At 44.2% G+C, this 18,514-nt stretch overlaps 1 pseudogene; it reads right to left on the bottom strand.

Moving 5' to 3' along the window:
* LOC115146947 (pro-neuregulin-2, membrane-bound isoform-like) overlaps nucleotides 1-13,714 on the bottom strand; it is a 134,914-nt pseudogene extending 121,200 nt beyond the window's left edge.
* Nucleotides 13,715-18,514: the final 4,800 nt, after the last annotated feature.

The raw sequence follows: 18,514 nt of genomic DNA, 5'->3' as shown, positions 1-18,514 counted from the left end.
AACCATGTGTATGCGACCAATAAAATTTGATTTGATTCGAGGTGACAGAGAGCTGGTAGTCCCATCCACCAAACTACCAGGTGTGAAACAGGGAAGGGACTCAGGGGGTATGTTAATTTGGTAAATGGGAAGACCTAACTCACTCTTTTAAATTAATCAAAACAGAGAAATTCAAAAGGAAATGATCTCAACAGAGAAAATGTTCTCCTGTGTGCTACCTATATCCCCCACTAGAATCCCCATACTTTAATGAAGACAGCTTCTCCATCCTGAAGGGAGAAATCAATCATTTCCAGGCCCAGGGACATGTACATTTACATTTACATTTAAGTCATTTAGCAGACGCTCTTATCCAGAGCGACTTACAAATTGGTGCATTCACCTTATGACATCCAGTGGAACAGTAGTGCATCTAAATCTTTTAAGGGGGGTGAGAGGGATTACTTTATCCTATCCTAGGTATTCCTTAAAGAGGTGGGGTTTCAGGTGTCTCCGGAAGGTGGTGATTGACTCCGCTGTCCTGGCGTCGTGAGGGAGTTTGTTCCACCATTGGGGGGCCAGAGCAGCGAACAGTTTTGACTGGGCTGAGCGGGAACTGTACTTCCTCAGTGGTAGGGAGGCGAGCATGCCAGAGGTGGATGAACGCAGTGCCCTTGTTTGGGTGTAGGGCCTGATCAGAGCCTGGAGGTACTGAGGTTCCGTTCCCCTCACAGCTCCGTAGGCAAGCACCATGGTCTTGTAGCGGATGCGAGCTTCAACTGGAAGCCAGTGGAGAGAGCGGAGGAGCGGGGTGACGTGAGAGAACTTGGGAAGGTTGAACACCAGACGGGCTGCGGCGTTCTGGATGAGTTGTAGGGGTTTAATGGCACAGGCAGGGAGCCCAGCCAACAGCGAGTTGCAGTAATCCAGACGGGAGATGACAAGTGCCTGGATTAGGACCTGCGCCGCTTCCTGTGTGAGGCAGGGTCGTACTCTGCGGATGTTGTAGAGCATGAACCTACAGGAACGGGCCACCGCCTTGATGTTAGTTGAGAACGACAGGGTGTTGTCCAGGATCACGCCAAGGTTCTTAGCGCTCTGGGAGGAGGACACAATGGAGTTGTCAACCGTGATGGCGAGATCATGGAACGGGCAGTCCTTCCCCGGGAGGAAGAGCAGCTCCGTCTTGCCGAGGTTCAGCTTGAGGTGGTGATCCGTCATCCACACTGATATGTCTGCCAGACATGCAGAGATGCGATTCGCCACCTGGTCATCAGAAGGGGGAAAGGAGAAGATTAATTGTGTGTCGTCTGCATAGCAATGATAGGAGAGACCATGTGAGGTTATGACAGAGCCAAGTGACTTGGTGTATAGCGAGAATAGGAGAGGGCCTAGAACAGAGCCCTGGGGGACACCAGTGGTGAGAGCACGTGGTGTGGAGACGGATTCTCGCCACGCCACCTGGTAGGAGCGACCTGTCAGGTAGGACGCAATCCAAGCGTGGGCCGCGCCGGAGATGCCCAACTCGGAGAGGGTGGAGAGGAGGATCTGATGGTTCACAGTATCGAAGGCAGCCGATAGGTCTAGAAGGATGAGAGCAGAGGAGAGAGAGTTAGCTTTAGCAGTGCGGAGCGCCTCCGTGATACAGAGAAGAGCAGTCTCAGTTAAATGACTAGTCTTGAAACCTGACTGATTTGGATCAAGAAGGTCATTCTGAGAGAGATAGCGGGAGAGCTGGCCAAGGACGGCACGTTCAAGAGTTTTGGAGAGAAAAGAAAGAAGGGATACTGGTCTGTAGTTGTTGACATCGGAGGGATCGAGTGTAGGTTTTTTCAGAAGGGGTGCAACTCTCGCTCTCTTGAAGACGGAAGGGACGTAGCCAGCGGTCAGGGATGAGTTGATGAGCGAGGTGAGGTGAGGTAAGGGAGAAGGTCTCCGGAAATGGTCTGGAGAAGAGAGGAGGGGATAGGGTCAAGCGGGCAGGTTGTTGGGCGGCCGGCCGTCACAAGACGCAAGATTTCATCTGGAGAGAGAGGGGAGAAAGAGGTCAGAGCACAGGGTAGGGCAGTGTGAGCAGAACCAGCGGTGTCGTTTGACTTAGCAAACGAGGATCGGATGTCGTCGACCTTCTTTTCAAAATGGTTGACGAAATCATCTGCAGAGAGGGAGGAGGGGGGGGGGGAGGAGGATTCAGGAGGGAGGAGAAGGTGGCAAAGAGCTTCCTAGGGTTAGAGGCAGATGCTTGGAATTTAGAGTGGTAGAAAGTGGCTTTAGCAGCAGAGAGAGAAGAGGAAAATGTAGAGAGGAGGGAGTGAAAGGATGCCAGGTCCGCAGGGAGGCGAGTTTTCCTCCATTTCCGCTCGGCTGCCCGGAGCCCTGTTCTGTGAGCTCGCAATGAGTCGTCGAGCCACGGAGCGGGAGGGGAGGACCGAGCCGGCCTGGAGGATAGGGGACATAGAGAGTCAAAGGATGCAGAAAGGGAGGAGAGGAGGGTTGAGGAGGCAGAAGTAGGCTAGCTGGCAGTGGCTGCGTTGTTGACTATGTAGGCTAGCTGGCAGTGGCTGCGTTGTTGACACTACACTAATCAAGTCGTTCCGTTGAGTGTAATAGTTTCTACTGTGCTGCTATTCGGGGCTAGCTGGCTAGCTAGCAGTGTTGATTACGTTACGTTGCGTTAAAAGAACGACAATAGCTGGCTAGCTAACCTAGGAAATCGCTCTAGACTACACAATTATCTTTGATACAAAGACGGCTATGTAGCTAGCTATGTAGCTAGCTACGATCAAACAAATCAAGCCGTTGTACTGTAATGAAATGAAATGAAAATGTGATACTACCTGTGGAGCGAAGCGAAATGCGACCGGGTTGTTGAGTGCGGAAGTTCTGTTCGGTAGACGTTGGCTAGCTGTTGGCTAGCTAGCAGTGTCTCCTGCGGACCGAGTGCGGATGCGACCGCTCGCTCCAACCCAGAAGTAGCCATGTACTAGTCTGTGGTGACCTAAATGCCAGACCTGGACAAGAACCTGACATCCTCAGCACACAGGGTGACAAACACATACCTGGAGGTGACAGCATTCCCTCCCCCATATGCCACCCAGGTCACAACTCCTGCAGCTCCGTCACATGCTGGGTATGTACATAGTCAATGGAAGGCTTCGAGGGGACTCCTATGGTAGGTACACCTATAGCTCATCTCTTGGCAGTAGTACTGTAGACTACTTTATCACCGACCTCAACCCAGAGTCCCTCAGAGCGTTCACAGTCAGCCCACTGACACCCTTATCAGATCACAGCAAAATCACAATCTACTTGAACAGAGCAATAATTAACCATGAGGCATCAAAGCCGAGCAAACTGCAGACTATTAAGGAATGCTATAGACCGAAGGAAGGTAGTGTAGAATTGTCATGGAATTGTTAGATTACATGTTAGATATTGCTGCACTGTCGGAACTAGAAGCACAAGCATTTCGTTACACTCGCAATACCATCTGCTAACCATGTGTATGTGACCAATAAAATGTGATTTGATTTGATTAGAAACCAACCAAAAAACTATTGGCCAACAACTAATCCCTCCTAGGCAACTTCCTGGACAAAATGTTTTCCTGCAATCGTGAGGGTGTAAATTTAGCAGTCTGAACAATATATTTGACCTATCAGCTAACATTTCAAATTCCCGCAGAAAACCTAAGACAAATAACAACAATGAGAAATGGTTTGATGAAGAACATAAAAACCTAAGAAAGAAATTGAGAAATCTATCCAACCAAAAAAACATGGTAAAATACTAAAATAATACAGAAATATACCAAGAAAAAGAAGAAACAGCATGACAGAAAACAGCTCATTGTCATTGAAGAATCAATAGAATCAAATCACTTCTGGGAAAAGTGGAACACACTAAACAAATAACAACACAAAGAGCCATCTATCCAAAATGGAGATGTATGGATAGACCACTTCTCCAACCTTTTCAGCCATAAAACAAAGAAACGTATACATGATCATTTACAAAACTTATAATCAGCTATTAAAGACTACCAGAACCCACTGGAATCTCCAATTATATTGGATGAGATACAGGACAAAATACAAACCCTCCAACCCAAAAAGACTTGTGGTGTTGATGATATACTAAACAAAACAATCAAATATACAGACCACAAATTCAAATGGGCTATTCTGAAGCTCTTCAAAATTATCCTCGGCTCTGGCATCTTGCCTAATATTTGGGACCAAGGCCTGATCACCTCAATCCAAAAAAAAGAGACAAATTTGACCCCAATAATTACTATGGAATACGCGTCAGCAGAAACCTCTGAAAAATCCTCTGCAGTATCATCAACAGCAGACTCCAACATTTCCTCAGTGAAAACAATGTCCTGAGCAAATGTCAAATTGGCTTCTTACCAAAATACCGTACGACAGACCACATATACACCCAGCACACTCTTATTGACAAACACACAAAACAAACAAAAACAAACAAACAAAGTATTTTCATGCTTTGTTGCTTTCAAAAAAACAACGTTTGACTCAATTTAGCATGAGTGACAGCATGGGCCACGTTTCCATTTCCTCAAAAGTATATCTGCCGTTGCAAATGTTACACTCCACTCTGTGAGGCACATCGATCTGCAGGTTGAACATGGTGAGATTGTAGACTCCTAAATTGATAGCGCAAATTGTTTAGGCAATTTTACAGCTAACTAGCTATGTTACATGCTGATGTTGTTTTTGGCATTATCGTGTGTAGCTACGTTTGCTAGCCAGCCAGCTAAAGAGAAAGAATTGCATTGTGGATTTTGTAGTCGACTTGAGCTGCAACAGATTTCCACAATGATTTTCCATGTTGCTACCAACCTTATTATAAAGCCAATAATATTAGTATTATTTAACACGGTAAATTAAAGGAATGAGTGGTTTACTGCCAGATTCTGGTAATTCTAATTGTAAAATAACTTGGTTTCAATGTTTAAAGGGATACTGTGAGATTCTGGAAATGAAGCCGTTTTCTACATAAGCAGAGTCAGATGAACTCGTGGATACCATTTTTATGTCTGAGTGCCGTATGAAGGAAGTTAGAGGTCGTTTTGCGAGCCAGTGCTAACTAGCTTTAGCGAAACTTCCTTCATATGGCACGCAGAGACATAACATTTTTATCCACAAGTGGTATCCATTTGACCCATTTCATGAGCACCAGTCTACCCTCACATTCTCTGTAGTGCTCCTAATCCATTGCTGATTTGAGCAACTGTGTATGTCAAGTTTTACAGGGAGTGGCTAAGGGTTTATTACGTCAAACAGAAAGGATTTCTGTCTCTAAATGATCTGGGCCATTTCAAGACTGTCTGTGCCTTCTGCACTTGCCGGAATCAAACACAAGGGAATGTCTCATCAGAATAAAGACCATGCATCATAGATCAATAGGACACGTTATTTTTAGTCCTACCCCAGCTGTACATACTTTTCACAACCTTAGTTAAAAAGAGCTTAGAGAAGAGAGAGCCTCAGAACTGTCAACAACTTTGTGTTAGTTTCAAAAGGGTGGGCTAATGATCATTCACAGTGCAGGGGGTAAACACACACACACACACACACACACACACACACACACACACACACACACACACACACACACACACACACACACACACAGAGTGAGCTATCACAGCCAGCCAGATGAGGCAGAGGGAGATAGGAGCTCATCCTCAGGTTTAACCTCAGGGTGTTTTTGCTGCAAAGGCAACAGAGTGGTCTCAAAGTTATGGTGATCTCCAGCCAACAGTGTTAGTGTTAAGTAGGTTACATCCTCTGTCAGACTAATCCTTGGCTAAAAAGCTAGACCAGCCTCTCGCTGCTATAGGCTCCACATGTCCTTGTGATTCCTGATAACAAGATTAACCAACTACAATACAAGGCAAACAGTAAGTTTGGACATTTCATTTCTAATGGAGCCATTAATTTCCGATTGATTAAGTTAAAAACTAGTGTCTACCACAGTGTTAATTTTGTAAACAAAAATAGTGACAAAAATATTAGTCAAACACCTATTTTTCAGTGGCAATTGACGAGACATTTAAATATTAGAAGCGAAGGGAAGGACGCGCCACACCCGGCACACACAGCCTACATAAGCAGGGGAACAAGCGGTGAGTGTGGGCAGACAGGCTCCTCTCCGGGTCTGCCTCCTATTATATATGTCACATGTTGTTGCTATGTTGTTGTCTTAGGTCTCTCTTTATGTAGTGTTGTGTTGTTTCTCTTGTCATGATGTGTGTTTTGTCCTATATTTATACGTTATTTATTTGTATTAACAGCCCCTGTCTTCACAGGAAGTCTTTAGCCTTTTGGTAGGCCATCATTGTAATAAGAATTTGTTATTAACTGACCTGCCTAGTTAAATAAAGGTTAAATAAATAGAAACTGACATATTGTCCACCCAATCACAGGATCAGATAAGGAATTTAGTACTGAAAGCATAAACTACAGCTAGCTAGCAATGCAGTGCATAAAATGTAGTGAGTAGTTGACTCAAAGAGAGAAAAATACAATATTTGAACAGTTTTAGACAAATTAATTTCTTCCAAAATTAAGGAGAAGCAAGAGAGAAAGAGAGAGAGAAAGCGAGAGAGCAATATTTGGTTGTATTTTTTAAAACTTTCACTAGCTACCTAAGGCAGCTTGCCTTTTAAGCCTACTCAAACACCCGGCTCAAACAGAGAGGGATGCTATGTTAGCTAGCTGGCTATAGCTATCCAACACTGGAACTCTTCCAAGTCAAGGAAAGCTTTTGGTTTTATTTTTATTGCCACCGGGGCCCGCCAGTGTAACTGCTAAACATCTTTCTGACTGTACACTGTACTGCATGATTGTAGCGGGCTTACTAACTCGTTAGTTCTAGTAGCTACAGAATGTTGACTATGACGTGACAATGTTGTAGGCTGTGTATAGAAGTTAGTGGTCATGAAAGGAAACTTTGACCTGGTCACAGACAGCTGATGTGTTGTGCACTGAAGTCCACAAGCGAAGGAAAAGGGTGAGAGGAGGGGAGTGCATAGATTGTTGGGGGAAGGAATTATATATACAATGGTCAAAGTGATCATGCTATTTTTATGTGCCTGCTATGAAAGTGAACTGTATTTGCGTGTAATCAGCGGTGTATTCATTCCGCCGATTCTATTGAAAAAAGTTTCTTCACTGTAAGCAAACAGAACAGAATGAGGATTAACATACCTGAATTTGTCCAATAGAAACTCTCATTTGCAGCTGTTGGACTAATGATTACACCCTAAATTAGCTAGATGCAGGCAAGAGTGTGCTAGGCGGTCAGTCACTTTGTTTATTAAAAATTACTTCGACCTATGCACCTACATTGTAAACTTTCATTCATAGACTAGGTTGTAGCAACCACATGATGGGTACAGGGACATTTTGAGTGTCATGTAGTAACCTAAACGTATCGATGTTACATTGAGCTGGGTGAATGGAATATGAATGACATAATAGAAATAAAGCCATGCTCATAATTATTTTTCAATACATCATCCTCCCTCATCTTAAACGGCATTGACCGCCACTGCCCTCTACACATGCTGAGTTCACACACAAGATCCCATTAGGTCTACAGAAGTAAATGCCTATAAAAATCAGTGGGCATAATAAAATGCCTAACTGATGGGATACACAAGCTACATTCCTTGCCAAATAACAACAACAGTTTTATCACAAATTCAAAAGGAGCGTCTTGTCTACTAAATGAACAAAATAAGGCTATGCCATTGCACAGCCATAGGCTTCTACAAGCAAGCATTACTGCTGAGCTTACTGCTGAGGTTACTGCTGAGGTTACTGCTGAGCTTACTGCTGAGGTTACTGCTGAGCTTACTGCTGAGGTTACTGCTGAGCTTACTGCTGAGGTTACTGCTGAGCTTACTGCTGAGGTTACTGCTGAGGTTACTGCTGAGGTTACTGCTGAGGTTACTGCTGAGGTTACTGCTGAGGTTACTGCTGAGCTTACTGCTGAGGTTACTGCTGAGCTTACTGCTGAGGTTACTGCTGAGCTTACTGCTGAGGTTACTGCTGAGGTTACTGCTGAGGTTACTGCTGAGCTTACTGCTGAGGTTACTGCTGAGCTTACTGCTGAGCTTACTGCTGAGCTTACTGCTGAGGTTACTGCCTTTTCGAAGATTGTGTTCCATGGTGTAATATAATCAGTTGATATTACGGTTTCAACTCATCTTAAATGGCTATTGTTTTTTATTGACTGAATATATATGAAACAATTTAGCAGTTAGGATTTATTATCTATAATGCTTATGATAAATTAAGCATTGTTGTACACTGTTGGCATATACAGTAGATAAATGCGCACATCTTTTTTTACGGCCTTGCCCTTGTGTTCCTAGTACTCTGCGAGTTCTCAAACAGTACAAACATGTAAAATACCACAGTGCCAGCAGCACATTGAGGAAATGAACGTTAAATCCAGACTACAAAACACATGGGGTTGAGTCCAGAGAAAAACACTGAGCTTGATTTACATGCGTGTGCTTCTCCTACCGGATTCAGAGCAGCACACAGCCTGAGGAAAGCCTAGTGAGCCATAGCCTGAGGAAAGTCTAGTGAGCCATAGGAAAGAGCAGCACACAGCCTGAGGAAAGCCTAGTGAGCCATAGGAAAGAGCAGCCTGAATCAGCTATGTCAGTCAGTAAGCACCAATACGGAGACCTGCAATTGCCATTAAAGTCAACCGAAAAACACATTCACTCGTTGTCACTCCTCACACATCAGAAACATTCCTCAATTAATCAAACATATATACATGAAAAGGTTAGGTGTCTGCCTCTCTCACAGTGGTGACCGACACAAGGATTTTTCTGGAGTCGACTCTCTCTAGACTTAGCCTAGATATTGTTTATTCTGGGTTTCATCCTTCATATCTTGAGGTCAACACTGTGTCACAGTCCCTGATCAAGGAAGTCATCCAACTAGAACACAAGTGTTCTGTCTGGTGTTGTGTTCTATTCAGCACATGCCATTCTCTTCTCTAGCATGTCAACAAGAAGCAGACAAAACAGCCTTCCAAAAGCCCTACAGCAGGAACTATAGCGTTCAGACATCAATAAACTATTACAGCTGCGTGTAGAATAAATGTGCAGTCGCAAGCAGTATAGTACAACAGAAATGAAAAGTGAGGTGGGATAAACTGAAGAACAAGTGTGCTTCCTGGAAGCTTAACATAGTTCTTTTCCCTCCCTTAAGAGACAGCAAATGGAGTCTCTCAGGTGCTCTTTTATCCTTTTTTCCACTAGACAAAACACTGCAAATTACCATCAGGTTAGCTATACTATAACACAATGCTCCTAGCTGTGTAAATAGGCATATTGTCTGACTGGGGATCAGAGACACAGACAGGAACACCACACACTGATAAATGGGCTGCAATTATTATCAATATTATAATAATTATTATAATAATTATGCAGTACACAACAGGGTGACTGACCCACCAAACGACACAACACCTGTTTAACAATGGAGCGGAGGGATGCAGAACTAGGCAGAACAATTGTTGACCTAAAGAACAACAGGCATCTACTGCACTTGAAAAGAGGACAGTGTCATAGAGTCCACCTAACACTGAGAGAGGATGATGGATGACAGGAAAGCTGCCTGCAAGTAAACTCTGGGCATGATTGTGTCCTCTCTCTCTCTCTCTCTCTCTCTCTCTCTCTCTCTCTCTCTCTCTCTCTCTCTCTCGTCTTAACTAACTAAAACACATGTACAGTTCGTACGTTCTCACCCCTCTCCTAAAGGTGTTAAGAGCTTTCAAGCAAATTTCATGTCATGACGAATTTGGTATTTTCTGTCAGTCGATCTGAGACAAACAGGTGACAAAACTATGGAATAATCAGCACATTAAAAGAGAAGAGGAATGGAAGCTATTACAGTGAAGGTCTCCAGAGCCTAGTGAGGCAGAGGACAAGACTGTGAGCCCTCAGCCGGGGGAAATCTCACTCTAAATTAGGGAGAAACCTAAGTATGGGCTTGGTAGGCGGTGGGGAGCGAAAGACAATACAATACAGGTCTTGTGGTCTGTGGGACGTGCTAATGTAGCTGCGGTATCTAAGATCTTAGTGTGACTTCCCAGGTCTATGATTGACCTCTCTCTCTGGGATCCTTGCATTTCAGACACAGGTGTAACACGCTAGTGAGGGCAGACTGAGGGGCTAGTGAGGGCAGACTGAGGGGCTAGTGAGGGCAGACTGAGGTGCTAGTGAGGGCAGACTGAGGTGCACAGGCGCTCTGTTATAACCCTGGAGAGGGTTCACAGGCTGGGTTACTCACACAGTCACAGATGCCTTAGCTTTGGCTGCAAAACCCCCACTATGACAGCGGATACATTTCTCCCAGTCTAGTATTGAATTCATGGATAATGGTGTGTGTGTGTTAGTGATGGGGGGTAAAAAATCAATACTGTACAGTATCGCAATATAATTTTTTACGAAATGATATAGATTATATGACTCCAAGTATGGATTCTCAAAAAAATGGTAGTTAACACTAGCTAGTACGAGACAGCTGTACCTGTGCCAAAACCCAGCTATTTATATTTCTCTAGTTCATTCTCCATCTTCTATTTAAATGGTGAGACCAAAATGTTTTTCAGAACTTTTGTTTCCATGAGTGATCAAAACTCATTTTCTAATGGCCTTCTACTCATAAAATGGTGAGCAATATGTTTGGACATCGAATCATAGTAAAATTGTTGTATCGAATTGCAATATACAGTTGAAGTCAGAAGTTTACATACACTTAGGTCAGAGTCATTAAAACTCATTTTTCAACCACTCCACAAATTTCTTGTTAACAAACTACAGTTTTGGCAAGTCGGTTAGGACATCTACTTTGTGCAGGACACAAGTAACTTTTCCAACAACTGTTTACAGACAGATGATTTCACTTATAATTCACTGGATCACAATTCTAGTGGGTCAGAAGTTTACATACACTAAGTTGACTGTGCCTTTAAACAGCTTGCAAAATTCAAGAAAATGACGTCATGGTTTTAGAAGCTTGTGATAGCCTAATTGGCATAATTTGAGTCAATTGGAGGTGTACCTGTGGATGTATTTCATGGCCTACCTTCAAACTCAGTGCCGCTTTGCTTGACATCATAGGAAAATCAAAAGAAATCAGCCAAGATCTCAGAAAAAATGTTGTAGACCTCCACAAGTTTGGTTCAACCCTGGGAGCAATTTCCAAACGCCTGAAGATACCACGCTCATCTATTCAAACAATAGTACGCAAGTACAAACACCATGGGACCACGCAGCCGTCATACCGCTGAGGAAGAAGACAAATTCTGTCTCCTAGAGATGAACGTACTTTGGTGCAAAACAACAGCAGAGGACCTTGTGAAGACGCTGGAGGAAACAGGTACAAAAGTATCTATATCCACAGTCAAATGAGTCCTATATTGACATAACCTGAAAGGCCGCTCAGCAAGGAAGAAGCCACTGCTCCAAAACCGCCATGAAAAGCCAGACTACGGTTTGTAACTGCACATGGTGACAAAGATCATACTTTTTTGAGAAATGTCCTCTGGTCTGATGAAACAAAAATAGGAAAATGATGTGGATATATTGAAGCAATATCTCAACACATCAGTCACGAAGTTAAAGCTTTGTCACAGATTGGTCTTCCAAACGGACAATGACCCCAAGGACCCCAAGGACCCCAATGACCCCAATGACCCCAAGCATATTTCCAAAGTTGTTTATAAATAGCTTAAGGACAACAAAGTCACGGTATTGGAGTGGCCATCACAAAGCCCTGACCTCAATTCTATAGAAAGTTTGTGAAAAAGCATAGAGAGGCCTACAAACCTGACCCAGTCACACCAGCTCTGTCAGGGGGAATGGGACCAAATTCACCCGACGTATTGTGGGAAGCTTGTGGAAGGCTACCTGAAACGTTTGACCCAAGTAAAACAATTTAAAGGCAATGCTACCAAATACTAATTGAGTGTATGTAAACTTCTGACCCACTGGGAATGTGATGAAAGAAATAAAAGCTGAAATAAATAATTCTCTCTACTATTATTCTGACATTTCACATTCTTAAAATAAAGTGGTGATCCTAACTGACATAAGACAGGGAATTTTTACCAGGTTTGAATGTCAGGAATTGTGAAAAACTGAGTTTAAATGTACTTGGCTAAGGTGTATGTAAACTTCCGACTTCAACTGTAGATAGCATCGTGAGAATTGCAATAAATATCGTGTTGTGAGGTCCCTGGCAATTCCCAACCCTAACTCTGTGTGTGTGTGTGTGTGTGTGTGTGTGTGTGTGTGTGTGTGTGTGTGTGTGTGTGTGTGTGTGTGTGTGTGTGTGTGTGTGTGTGTGTGTGTGTGTGTGTGAAACAGTGAGAAAGAGACGGTGTGTGGGAGAGAGTAAGAAATAACATATAGTACCTAAATAAAATGTTAATTATATTAGCATGGGACAGAGAGAGGAGAGTACCACTTTGACATGGGGGTAGGTCTTCCCTGCGACCCAGGGTCAAACTGCAGTAACATGCTGCAGCTTGCAGCAGCCGCCAGTGAGAGCGCAAAATGATGCGTTTGCGAATGCAGCTGCAGCGCAATTCCAATGGCAGAGGGGTTTCCTGTGAGAAATGAATGAGCCACTGGACACAGGACACAAGCTAGGAGACAGTGAACAGCCCCGGGTGTGTTCTGTTGGTCCATGTTAACTGTATACTGTCAGAAATAAAGTTACTGTGTAGTGTGTGATACAGTACTTCAAACATATACTGTCAATTGTATTGCTCCATAAGCCTTGTCTATAAGGGACTGGGAAAACATGGGAGAAGCAAACAACAGTTTCAGGCTGCTATATAATGAGACACGTAAGCGAAAGTGAAATATGAAACTCGAAAAATAACAGGAGTTACACCCTGCGGCCTCTGTCAAAGTGTTCCCAACACAGCTGTGTGTTGCCGTGGTGTTACCGTGGTGTGTGCAGTGCGCAGTGAGGTCCCCAGCTCATTGAGGACTTTGATTTGGGCTCGCATGCAAAAAGCACATTAGATGACACATCAGTGTAGCTACACCGCTCAAGCCAGATGTGCTCCTACGTGTACATGCTGCCGCATCCCTTCCATGTGACAACCTGGCGGTATAAGCTTTGAAGGCCATGCATTCTTTCACAGGCCCTGCAATCCCACTACTGCAACACATCCACACACCCACTGGGCACACACTGGTTGAATCAGCGCTGTTTCCATGTCAGTTCAACAAAATTACGTCGAACCAATGTGGAATAGATGTTGAATTTAGGTCTGTGCCAAGTGTGCACATACTTACACACAATCAAGTGCACACATACACACACACACGCCTCTCCAAATGTCCTCTCCAGCCATTCTTTTTTACCTGTGGTTGGATCGCTCAATTCTTTCTCTTTGCGCTCTCTCTCCTCTTTCCGTGCTCTTTTCCCCCCACTCGTTCTCCCTTTCTTCTCCTTTTTCCTGCCCTCCGACATGCTGTCAGTTGAAAGTGTAAATCCTCGAAGGAAAAAAACAAACAGAAAAAAAAACAGGTAGTCCTGTGGGGAGCGCGTGGCAAGTGGGCACTAGACTCAGAGTGTCTCCAATCCTATATAGACGCACACCAATCACCCACAGTAGGGAAACACCTACTCACAGCAAGGCAGAGAGAGAGAGGGAAGAGAGAGAGGAAGAGAGAGGACCGAAGAGGAGGGGCGACAGCGCTAAGGAGAGAGAATGGGGAGGGGAAGAAAGAGGGAGGGTAGTAAGAGAGAGAGAAAGGGAGTGAGCAAAGAGGTATTTCCCATTGCTGTCAAGCAATTAACTGTTCCCTGCCTGGAACTATCAGATAAGCAGAGCCTCTTCCAGGCCCTCAAGCTGGAGCGACCAGAGAGAGAGAGAGAGAGAGAGAGAGAGAGAGAGAGAGAGAGAGAGAGATAGAGAGAGAGAGGAAACCCCTACAGAGTGGAAGAGATGGCCAGTATATAGAGAGAGGAAACTCCCACAGAGCGGAGGAGATGGCCAGTATAGCAGGCCACATATAGCCTCCCCCAGCCCCAGCCTCCCCTAGCCTGGAGCATCTTCTCTTTATGACTAACCCATTCAACCCAGGAGAGGGGCCAGTTAACCCCTGACCCATGCTGACCCCACCCAGCTCCCTTTGGGTCTGGACAGGTTGGTGAGGTGGTCTCTACACAATATCATTATCCCCAAACTCCCATCATCTGGTTCTGATTTGGGTTATAAACACTGAAACCACAGGAGGATATGCATTGAAACCAATAAAAACTAGAAACCTCTCTCTCTCTCTCTTTCTCCTCCCTGTGTCCTCCTACCCTGACGTGTTAGCGAGCCCCAGCATGTCTGTGGATGTCTCTCTCTGCTGGCGTGTCATCACCAACCTGAGCAGCAAGCTCAGTCACACACACACACCAGAAGAGGCTATAGGAGGAAGGGCTCATTATAATGGCTGGAATGGAGTAAATGGAACTGAGTCAAGCATGTGGTTTCCATGTATGATGTGTATGATACTGTTCCATTTGTTCCATTACAACCATTACAATGAGCCTGTCCTCCTATAGCTCCTCCCACCAGCCTCCTCTGACACACACACAGTCTTACAGACCCCCACCACTCTTTACTTTGAAAAACTGCACAGCAGTCACAGTGTAAATTACTGCTGATGAAGAAATGTAATTATGTCTGAGAAATAAAGACATCCACAGAAACGACATCCTCTCACAGAAACTACATCCTCTCACAGAAACGACACATTACTAATAGATAACCTAACACACTTAAAAGCACCTTAAATACTACACAATGCCAATGTCAGTAAGACGCTAATGTACAGTAGGCTCTTAAAGCACCACTGATTATTTTATAAGCTTGTTACTGTACGCACTAAGCCTGTCAAATATCACTCCAACTGAATTGCACTCTCTAGTGTACACTCTTAGAAAAAAAGGTTCCAAAAGAGTTCTTCGGCTGTTGAATCCTCTGTGGACATGGAACCCGAAAGGGTTCTTCAAAGGGTCCTCCTATGGGGACCCTTGAAGGTTCTAGATAGCACCTTTTTTTCCTAAGAGTATAGTGCTAGCAGCTAGGAGAGTAACATGTCGAAAAACAACAGACTAGGACACCCAATGAAACTTGTGACCAAAACAATGCTCTGTGTGACTCATCTGATAGTTTGGTATCGGGGGCCTCCCAGAGGTGTTCTCTCGGTTCAGCCCTCGGGAACCCATATCACTGTTGGGAGGGGCATGTGTTTTTCGTGTGGGTGGGGGGTGGTCATCATGTCCCAACAGGTCAGCCCGCTCACTGCAAACCCCCACTCAGTCTCAGGAAACTTCAAAGAAAGAATGGAGGCCAAGTGCCCATTGAGTCTCTCTCTCTCATTCTGTGTATATATCTCCCACCTTTATCAACACTCCCTCTGTTTACCTCTCCTTCTTCTCCTCCTCTCTGCTCTTCTCTCAGAGATTCTACATAGTGATCTAATCTGTCGGCGGTGATGACGGAGTAGGACTGAAGGGGCTCCAGTTTGACAGGAAGCACCACCCTCCCCCTCCTCACCCCCGTTCCCCTCCTTCCCACCTCCTCAACAATCCTCGCCTTCATAACCCTTGTCTCCCCCCTTTGTTGAGCAAGATGGGTCTCGTTGCTATGCCTCTGGCTGTGCTGTCCTCTCTGGCACCTGTGTCTGTGTGTGTGTGTGTGCGTGTGCGTGTGAGTGTACGTGTGCATGTGTGTGTGCGCGTGAGTCTGTCACAGTGTGTCAGTGTATAACTAGCTAACATATTTGGTTCCTTGGAAGTTGTGGGAACATTTTTTGGAGGTTTCACATTGTTTGTGGGAACGAAGCCATACGTTCCCTGACCTGTACGTTTTTTTTAAACCTTCTGAGAACAGAAGTGAAAATGTTGTCTGTTCTGAGAACATTTATTTTTAGCTGCAGAGAGGTTCTAGAAAGTTTTATTCAGGTTCCTTGAGAATTTTTCAGGGAGTTTTTAATCATGCTAATCTACATAGGTTATGTAGATGTTTTTGAATAACTTACTTAAAATGTTCACTGAGTGTTTCAACAAGACGTTTAATAGTGTACAAACCAAGAGAGTACCATTATGCTATTTTTTTTATTTTTTTTTTTCATTTTGTTTAGTTGTGTGTTTTGTCTTGTCCCGTGTAAATAAAATAAATCCTTGTTTTTTTCCGTATATATTTCATATTTATTTTAATATCACTTTCCATCTACAGAATGAATAGAGTCTCCAGCAACCTGCCTCACCCAATGTGGTACGGATCTGCTATTTTTTATACTTAAGAACCGGAACCCCCATCAAAAGCTGGCTGCTAGCTAGTAATCAGTAAGCCATTGCTAGGCCCATCTGCTAGGCCCATCTCCCGGCTAGCCGAAGAGGCCTATCAGCCACTCCTTGGGCTACAAAACCTGGACCCCCGCTGACCCATCACGACTGGACTACCAACGTAATTCTGCCCGAGGGGGTTTTTCAACTGACTCCTCCGTCTCGACGTCCCCTGTGTGCCCACCCGCTAGCCTGCTAGCCGCAGCCCGCTAGCTGTCTAAAGCACATCGGACTGTTAGCTTAAGAGGCCCATCGGACAAATTCTTTGGCCACTATACATACAGTTGAAGTTGTAATTTTACATACACCGTAGCCAAATACATTTAAACTCAGTTTTTACAATTCATGACATTTAATCCTAGTAAAAATTCCCTGTTTTAGGACAGTTAGGATCACCACTTTATTGTAAGAATGTGAAATGTCAGAATAATAGTAGAGAGAATGACTTATTTCAGCTTTTATTTCTTTCATCACATTCCCAGTGGGTCAGAAGTTTACATACACTCAATTAGTATTTGGTAGCATTGCCTTTAAATTGTTTTACTTGGGTCAAACGTTTCAGGTAGCCTTCCACAAGCTTCCCACAATACGTCGGGTGAATTTGGTCCCATTCCCCCTGACAGAGCTGTTGTGACTGGGTCAGGTTTGTAGGCCTCCTTGCTCGCACACGATTTTTCAGTCCTGCCCACAAATGTTCTTTGGGATTGAGGTCAGGGCTTTGTGATGGCCACTCCAATACCTTGACTTTGTTGTCCTTAAGCCATTTTCCCACAACTTTGGAAGAATGCTTGGGGTCATTGTCAATTTGGAAGACCTATTTGCGACCAAGCTTTAACTTCCTGACTGATGTCTTGAGATGTTGCTTCAATATATCCACATCATTTTCCGTCCTCATGATGCCATCTATTTTGTGAAGTGCACCAGATCCTCCTGCAGCAAAGCACCCCCACAACATGATGCTAACACCCCCGTGCTTCACGGTTGGGACGGTGTTCTTCGGCTTGCAAGCTTTACCCTTTTTCCTCCAAACATAATGATGGTCATTATGGCCAAACAGTTCTATTTTTGTTTCATCAGATCAGAGGACGTTTCTCCAAAAAGTACAATTTTTGTCCCCATGTGCAGTTGCAAACTGCAGTCTGGCTTTTTTATGGCGGTTTTGGAGCAGTGGCTTCTTCCTTGCTGAGTGGCCTTTCAGGTTATGTCGATATAGGACTCGTTGTTTTACTGTGGATATAGTAACTTTTGTACCTGTTTCTTCCAGCATCTTCACAAGGTCCTTTGCTGCTGTTCTGGGATTGATTTGCACTTTTCGCACCAAACTACAATAATCTCTAAGAGACAGAACGCGTCTCCTTCCTGAGCGGTATGACGCTGCGTGATCCCATGGTGTCTATACTTGCATACTATTGTTTGAATATATGAACGTGGCACATGAACGTTGGAAATTGCTCCCAAGGATGAACCAGACTTGTGGAGGTCTACAATTTTTTTTCTGAGGTCTTGGCTGATTTCTTTTGATTTTCCCATGATGTCAAGCAAAGAGGCACTGAGTTTGAAGGTAGGCCTTGAAATAAATCCACAGGTACACCTCCAATTGACTCAAATGATGTCAATTAGGCTATCACAAGCTTCTAAAGCCATGTCATAATTTTCTGCAATTTTCCAAGCTGTTTAAAGTCAGGGTCAACTAATGTATGTATGTAAACTTCTGACCCACTGGAATTGTGATACAGTGAATTCTAAGTGAAATAATCTGCCTGTAATCAATTGTTGGAAAAGTGTCATACACACAGTAGATGTCCTAACTGACTTGCCAAAACCGTAGCTTGTTAACAAGACATTTGTGGAGTGGTTGAAAAATGAGTTTTAATGACTGTATATTGCAATTCGATACAACGAATTGCAACTGTATTTTGCCAATTGGCCTGGTTTACCACACAGAACACTGCTGATCCGTCCTCTGAACCGGAAACCCCCAACAGAAGCTAGCCAGCTAACTAGCTACTAGCTAGTAGACAGCTAGCCACTGCTTGTGGTCATCAGCTACTTTTAGCCCGGACAACTCTCGCCAGTCTCGCCAGACTCAAACCAGAACAAATCAGACT

This window comes from Oncorhynchus nerka, linkage group LG19 (genome assembly GCF_034236695.1).
Source record: "Oncorhynchus nerka isolate Pitt River linkage group LG19, Oner_Uvic_2.0, whole genome shotgun sequence".
Taxonomy (NCBI): Eukaryota; Metazoa; Chordata; class Actinopteri; order Salmoniformes; family Salmonidae; genus Oncorhynchus; species Oncorhynchus nerka.
The sequence above is the reverse complement of the archived record's forward strand: the minus strand, read 5'-3'. Positions and strand labels throughout refer to the sequence as shown.